The sequence below is a fragment of the Gossypium arboreum genome, chromosome 10 (assembly GCF_025698485.1).
Source record: "Gossypium arboreum isolate Shixiya-1 chromosome 10, ASM2569848v2, whole genome shotgun sequence".
Lineage (NCBI taxonomy): Eukaryota > Viridiplantae > Streptophyta > Magnoliopsida > Malvales > Malvaceae > Gossypium > Gossypium arboreum.
In genome coordinates this window covers 34,217,224-34,225,887 of record NC_069079.1, presented here as the reverse complement: position 1 = coordinate 34,225,887, position 8,664 = coordinate 34,217,224, and positions in this window count along the sequence as shown.

Here is an 8,664-nt window from a genome sequence, read left to right as displayed (position 1 = left end):
CCGAAAATCCCTCTCCAATCTCCCTTATTCGCCAACTCTATCTCCATATCACATCCCTAAAATCTCTCCCTTATCCCTCCTTAATTTATGCATTTGACTTGATCCAACTCTCCTCTTACGTAATCCACTTAGGTTCCAACACTTACCCTTCCCGCACATAAAAATAAATACTCTTATTTGCCAACACAGGAATCGAACCTGTGTCTTTCTCTATGCTCCACACGCCACCTTTTTAGGAGCTTAGTGGCGCCACCCTTGCCACTTTACCAAAGCTCTTTTGTGATACATTTTACCCACAACTTAATATAAGGGCACCTAGCCGTAACCCCTAACTCCTAAGTCCAAATTTAAAAATTCTACCGGGTTTTGGCCAACTCATGGGCCTTCCATAGGCCCATTTACATACCCAAATTATGAATTCTATAATCACATACCAAATTTTAGAAATTTACTTAAAATATCAAGAATCGCGAAAAACCCGAAAATCAGGATGTTACAAAATCGACTAGTCGCCACATTTTGTAATCTGAGGTAAGTTGTATATAAATAATACAACTACAATGTTAATGTATGTGTTGAGTTGTAATTGAATTTAATATAGCATGAATTGCTTGATTGTGGAATTGGGAAAGCATGATGGTAATAGAGATAGTAAAGTTCCCGTTTGAACCTAGGAAATAAATTGAATATTCATGCCATGACATTTGGGTCACTTGTGTGAGCTAGTGTAAGACATGTCTGGGACATGCATCGGCCACATTATGAGAGCCAGTGTAAGACCATGTCTGGGACATTGCATCAACATTTAGATGAGTGTTAATGTAAGACATGTCTGGGACATGCATCAGCCTCGAGACGTAAGCCAGTGTAAGACATGTCTAGGACATGGATCGGCTACAAGATGTGTCAGTGTAAGACCCTGTCTGGGACATGGCATCGGCACAGATATACTAAAGCTTGTGTAAAACCATATCTGGGACATGGCATCGGCACCTACACCCATGTTTGAGGCTAAATGAGTATCCGATAATGTTCCAAATGGTTCAACGGTGAATGTATGATTTCAAGTTAACAAGGAAAGTATAACCATATTGTGAGGGGTACAAGTACCTTTATGTTATGTATGAAATGTGAGTTCAATATATGCTATGTGAGGTTTATTGAATATTGATGAGTAAGTTTGGCTTATGCCACTTGTGTATTATGATATTTGTTGATGGATGATAAAGTTATGTTGTATATTTATTTATGTGCAACTTATTAAGCTTTATGCTTACTCCCTCTCCTTTTCATTTTCTTATAGTGTCGCCTATCTAGCTCAAGGATCAACGGGAATCAGAGATATCGATCACACTATCAATCGAAGCATTCGGTATAGTTTGATTTATATTTTTGAATATGACATGTATAGGGAACTAGACTTGTGTTTTGTGTCATTTTCAATTTGGCCAAATGTGTTGGCTTGGGATAAATCTCTCATTTTGTATTAAGCCTTGAATGATGGTTAATATTCTTTTTTATTTATATACAAAGATGTTATCTTTATAGATGAGTAAAATGCACACATGGAATGTAGTTTATTGTGGCTGATTTGGTTGCATGAGATAGCCTTGTATTGGCTTTGGTTGCTAATGTGTAGGTTGTATAAGTAAGGGTGGCAAAGAGGCTTAGTAAATAGCCTTAAATTTTCCATACGGGTAGTCACACAGGCATGTGTCTAGGCCGTATGTGACACATAGTCTACCCTATGGGCATGTAGTCTGGTCGTGTGTCTCCTGTACGTAAAATTTCAAGTCAGTATGCATGGTAGTAAACACACGGACAGAGACACAGCTATGTGTCTTAGCTGTGTGAGGGACATGACCTAGCACATGCACGTGTGCCTTGGCTGTGTGTCATTTTGGGGATGCTGACATCAAAAACAAAATGTCCATGTTTTTGCACACTGGCTAGGACACGAGCGTGTCATAGCCGTATGAAGGACACAGACCAAGCACATGGGCCTGTGCCAGGCCGTGTGAAAACCCCTATAGGTGTGCATTTAGAATAAATTTCACATGAGTGGAGGATACGGGTGTGTCCCTATATTGCTTAGCCCGTGTGAGCCACACAAGCCATCATACGACCATGTCAAAATAGCCACACGGGCGTGTTACCCTTCCACACGGGCGTGTGCCTTGTTTCAAAGTCAAATTTTCTATAGATGGTTTAAGGACCCAGGTTGATCCCAAATAGTTTTCAATGGTCAACTTAGGGCTCGTAGGCTCATAACAAGTAGTTTAAAGTAGAAATTGAAAAAAAAATTGGACCGAGTCTTGGTGACTTGTGGACATTTGGGTGCATGAGATCAAGTTAGGTAATGCATCGTATTCCGCTCCGGCCTGGGCTACGGGTATGGGGTGTTACAAGGAAATTAAATATATTTATTCATAGATTCTTTATGGTAAAGTTTTCGTAACTTTAACAGAATTAAATAATTGTAGTACAATGCACCTGCTTAAGGATTTCTCAATCACTGTAACACCCCTAACCCAAATCCGATCACCGGATTAAGGCTAAGAGGTATTACCGAACTAAACATTTAATTATCTCATTCACAGTGTCAATAAACATAAACAGAGATCGAGCTGAAATACATACTGATATTTAAGTTATACGCCATTTTCGTATGGCCAAAATATTTACAATTTCAAAACATAGTTATCATCACCTAACCTATACATGCCATATCGAGTCCAAAATATAACTGTACCAAAAGATCGATAGTGTGATGAATCACGACGATCCCCGAGTCGGTGGCCAAAATCAACAATCTATAAAATGATAAATAAAGAACAAATGTAATCTTTCAAAGCTTAGTAAGTTTTAAGCATCACAAATAATTAAAGACTTATCGAAAATCGAAACATTCATTTAAACAGACTTATTCTCAATTCAAATTGCTTCATGGCTGAATACACATAAACATATACATAGATTTCTCAGCACATATTTTTCTCCTACTTAAAATTCATAAGATGCATTTAAATCAAATAATCTCATATATTAACAACATTTGACCGAATAGGTCATTGTTTTACTCGTAGATATAACAATCATTCACACTTAAGTATCATTCTTTAATACTAATAATTCACAAAATCATTGACTGAATGTACATGAGTACATAAAGAAATTTTAACATATAATTCATATACAAATATACCATGACCAATTAAAACATTTTCATATTCATAAATATAACCATCAATCATATTTATATATAAATTCTTCTTTGATGCTAATGATTCACTTCGAAATCAATTCACCGATGAGTAAGTAATACGTACCTGAACATTTTAAATGTATAGTACTTACTCGACGATGGTTTACTGCGAACATTCAATACCGTAATCTTACTTAACTTATCGGCATTAAGCTCGTCAAGTCTTAGGACTTGAAACCAATTACCAAAGACAAGCTCAAGGGAATTTAAACCCGGTATAATACCACTCGAAGCATGCGGGACTTTAGCAGGACATATTTCCAAAGCACGTAGCCTACGGACCTTAAGTCCGGATATAATTCCAGCACATAGCCTGCGAACCCTAAGTCCGGATATAATTCCAGGACATAGCCTACGGACCCTAAGTCCGGATATACATCACTGAATGTCATGCATACTTATTCGCAAAAAAATTCAATTCAAATAACATCTCACAATCATAGTTCATTTATTCCATTCGAATAATAGTATAACATGGGCACCATTCATATAACTTTTGGCTCAATAACATACATAAGAATATACGTCCATTTTACTTTCCAAGCTTAACTTCTAATGTCTATTCGGCTTTAAGCCTTAAACATAAATTATTTGTCACTCAACTATATTCAAATAAAATCAATAGATCGCAGAACAGTTATCATGCACATATCAAGACATTATCAATTATGTACTAAATGTGACTATTCAAAACTTACCTCGGATATACTTGAACGGTTATGAAAGGCTACTCAATTACTTTCTCTTTTCCCTATCCAACTTGACCCTCTTTGCTCTTAAGCTTAAATTCAAAATTTTAAACTAGTCATTATTCGACTATTCGAGCATTTCTTCAGAAATATAATATAAATATTCGACTTTCACACACATAGATCATAGTAAGTTTATAAGAAAACATTAAGCAACTCCTTAACAAATTTTTATCAATGATTACCACATAATCACAAATTCACAATAAGTTGTCTTCCTGAGCAACAGTCACTAAATTATTTAAAGCTACGAAACTCCAAATCAATTGTCGTAAAATTTCCATGAAAATAGACTCATATATATTTTATGCATAAAATTTTCAGAATTTTTAGTTTGGCCAATCAATACCAGATTTTTCTTAAATTTTCCCCTCTTTCACTGCTTGACCAGTCTGACCACCCTTTACTACGAATCAAATTTCTACTTGTACAGATGTCAAAATATGTTCTCGTTGATTTCTTTAGAAACTAGACTCATTAAGCTTTAATTACATAATTTATTCAGCTTCTAACTCCACTCCCACAATTTATGGTCATTTTCCAAATTCACATTACAGCTGCTGTCCCAAGCAGATTTACTACAATTTACTCTTTCACAACTCTTTGCATTCATATTATTTAAACATGTATATCACCAATCAATTTCATCACAATTCTATAATTTCACTTAAGCATAATCTCAATACAATACATCGTGTTCAAATCATTATTCAAGTTCAAATTCGGCTAGCACACATATGCATACTAGCAACTAAGTATTAACATTGCATTTTATACTATAACCGAATGTATAGCTCATCAAAATATATTTATTCATGTTCCCTTAACACATATTGGTCAACTAGATCATGCATTATTCTTTGGCACATTTGGTCATTAAAGCAATCACCTATTTAACTTTCAAGCATTTTTATACTAACATTTCTCCCAAGGTCAAATTCATATACAACTTTTAATACTCATACAAAGTTTATATTTCAAATAATTTATGCACACACCATTAACCTACTAATTAACTAAACAATTTAAAATTTTCTTTAACTAAACATATATTAAGAATGACCACAACAATTTAACAAACCTTAAAAACAATCTATAACAATTAAATTCATCTTAAATCCCCATGACCGAATGTGCATGTATATAAAAACTCAGATAACGACAAAATTTTCTTTCCAAAATGCATATATATACATACGAAAACTTCAATTCATACCTCTCAACAATGAATTCAACTTATTCAACCATCATTTAAGCTACTTTAACATATAAATAACACCTTCCAAAAACTTATCAAAATAACACAAATTTAGCAACTTGTCGAATGCATATATATTCAATGATTCATGAATTTAAACCATGGGTTAACTATACTAAGCACTTACCAATTTAATTTCATAAACAATTACATAAAAATCACATTAACATACCTTATTTCAAGCTCAAAGTGACCGAATGCTATTTCCTCATTTTTCTTTCTCTAATATTTGGCTACTAAGGAAGAAGATGATACAAGCCTTTTGTTTTTCTTTTGTTTTTCTAATATCTTTTTAATTTACTAACTTTTTTATTCCATAAATTAAGCCATTAGCATTTTATAATATTATTACATAACACATATTGCTTATCATCATTATCATGGCCAGCCACTACTATTAAAGTAGGGAATTTGACATGCAAGTCCACCTTTTTGATTACATGCATTAATAGACCATTTTAAAATTAACCTATCACATTTTAAAAATGTCTCACATAAGTCCTATTTAATAAATTTCACATACAAATGACAAAATCAAAGCATAAAACTTTCACACATGCATTTACACATATTATAAGCATAGAATATAATAGTTAATTATTTTTGTGACTCAGTTTTGTGGTCCTGAAACCACTTTCTGACTAGGGTCAAATTAAGGCTGTCACAACTCTCCCTACATAAGAAATTTTCGTCCCCGAAAATCTTACCAGTGAAAAGATTAGGATAAGTTCTTTTATTGAGTCTTCTGGCTCCCAAGTCACTTCTTCAACCCCGTGTTTGAACCACAGTACTTTCACTAATGAGATTTTCTTATTTCGTAGTTCTTTTATTTCACGAGCCAAAATATGAACTGGTTCTTCTTCGTAACTCAAATCAGATCGAATCTCAACCTCTGATGGACTAATTACATGCGATGGATCGGATCTATAACGTCGAAGCATCGAAACATGAAAAACATTGTGAATCTTTTCAAGTTTAGGGGGCAGAATCAATCTGTATGCTACCGGCCCAACTCGTTCGGATATTTCATATGGCCCGATGAACCTCGGACTCAATTTTCCCTTACGGCCAAATCTGAGCACCTTTTTCCAAGGTGAAACTTTAAGAAAAACTTTGTCTCCGACCTGATATTCAATGTCTTTTCGTTTTAAATCCGCATACGACTTCTGACGATCTGAAGCTGCTTTCAGACTCTCACAGATCACTTATACTTTCTGTTCAGCATCTTTAATTAAATCAACCCCGAAGATTTTACTTTCACTAAGCTCGGTCCAAAACAACAGTGTACGGCATTTAAAACCGTACAAAGCCTCGTAAGGTGCCATCTTAATGCTTGATTGAAAACTATTGTTGTAAGCGAATTCAATCAAAGGCAAATATCGTTCCTATGAACCACTATACTCAAGGATGCAACATCTCAACATATCCTCAAGTATCTGAATTATCCGCTCGGATTGGCCACCGGTCTGGGGATGAAAAGCGGTGCTAAAATGCAACTTGGTACCCAATGCTTCTTGCAATTTCTTCCAAAATTGCGATGTGAATCTCGGATCTCTATCCGACACAATAGAAGTAGGTACCCCGTGTAACCTTACAATCTGAGAAACATACAGTTCGGCTAACTTGTCAAGTGAATAATCCGTACGTCCTGGAATAAAATGAGCCGACTTTGTCAATCTATCAATAACAACCTAGATCGCATCTTTCTTGCTTGGTGACAATGGCAACCCAGATACAAAATCCATCGTGACTTGATCCCATTTCCATTCGGGTATCATGATCGGTTGAAGTAATCCCGAAGGCACTTGATGTTCCGCTTTCACTTGTTGACATATCAAACACTTCGAGACAAAGTCGGAAATGTCTCGTTTCATACCATGCCACCAATACTGATGTTTCAGATTGTTATACATTTTCGTACTACCCGGGTGAACTAACATTCGGTTGCTATGAGCCTCGCTCAAAATCATCGAAATAAGTTTCGAATTTCTTGGAACACACAATCGACTTCTGAACCTCAAACAATCATTGTTGTCAACTTGAAACTCTGAATCCACATTCGAAACACATTCAGCTCATTTAGCAACCAATTCATCATCGACTTTTTGAGTTTCACATATTTGATGAATCAATTACGGTTTGGCTTTTAATTCTGCTACTAACACATTATCAGATGAAACAGACAAGTGTACATTCATCACTCGCAAAGCAAACAGTGACTTGCGACTTCAAGCATCGGCAACCATGTTAGCCTTTCCCGGGTGATAGTCAATGACAAGCTCGTAATCTTTCAACAATTCAAGCCAACATCTTTGTCTCAGATTCAAATCTCTTTGAGTCATCAAATATTTCAGGCTTTTGTGATCAGAATATACATGACACCTCTCTCCAAACAAGTAGTGTCGCCATATTTTCAAAGCAAATACGATGGCAGCTAATTCGAGATCATGGGTCGGATAGTTTTTCTCATGTGGCTTTAATTGCCTCGAAGCGTAAGCTACAACTCGACCTTCTTGCATCAATATACAACCCAGCCCATGTAAGGACGCATCACTGTAAATGACAAACTCTTTACCGGATTCAGGCTGCACTAACACTGAAGCTTCAGTCAAATAGGTTTTCAGTTGGTCGAAACTTTTCTGGCACTTTTCTGACCATTCGAACTTAACATCTTTTTGAAGTAGTTTCGTCATTGGTGTGGCTATCATCGAGAAACCCTTTACAAACCGTCTGTAGTAACCGGCAAGTCCCAAAAAGCTCCAAACTTCAGTAACATTTCTAGGAGGCTTCCAATCAAGTATGGCTGATATTTTACTCGGATCCACACGAATACCCGATGCAGATACCACATACCCCAAAAAGCTAACTTCTCTCAACCAGAACTCACATTTACTAAACTTAGCATATAACAGCTTGTCCCATAAAATTTGCAACACTAATCTCAGGTGCTCTGTAACGCCCCGCACCCGAGACCGTTGCTGGAGTCGAACACGAGGTGTTAACGAACTTAATTCATTTATTTACACAGTTCATCTTAAAATTTCCAGACAAGCTGGCTAACTGCGTCACTGTCACCTTAAAAATCATATCTTGAGTTCCAAAACTCGAAAACTGGTTCCGTAAATTTTCCCTGAAACTAGACTGATATATCCATCTACAAATTGTTTTCTAGAATTTTTGGTTGGGCCAATTAGTACAGTTTATTAGTTAAATCTCCCCTGTTTCAGGGTTTGACTACTCTGACCTTCATGCATTACGATTTAGATATCTCCCTGTTCAGGGCTTCAATACATATGTCGTTTGTTTCTAATGAAACTAGACTCAAAAAGGAATCTGTACATATAAAGCATGACTTCTAATTATTTCCGGTTAATGTATGGTAAATTTCCAAA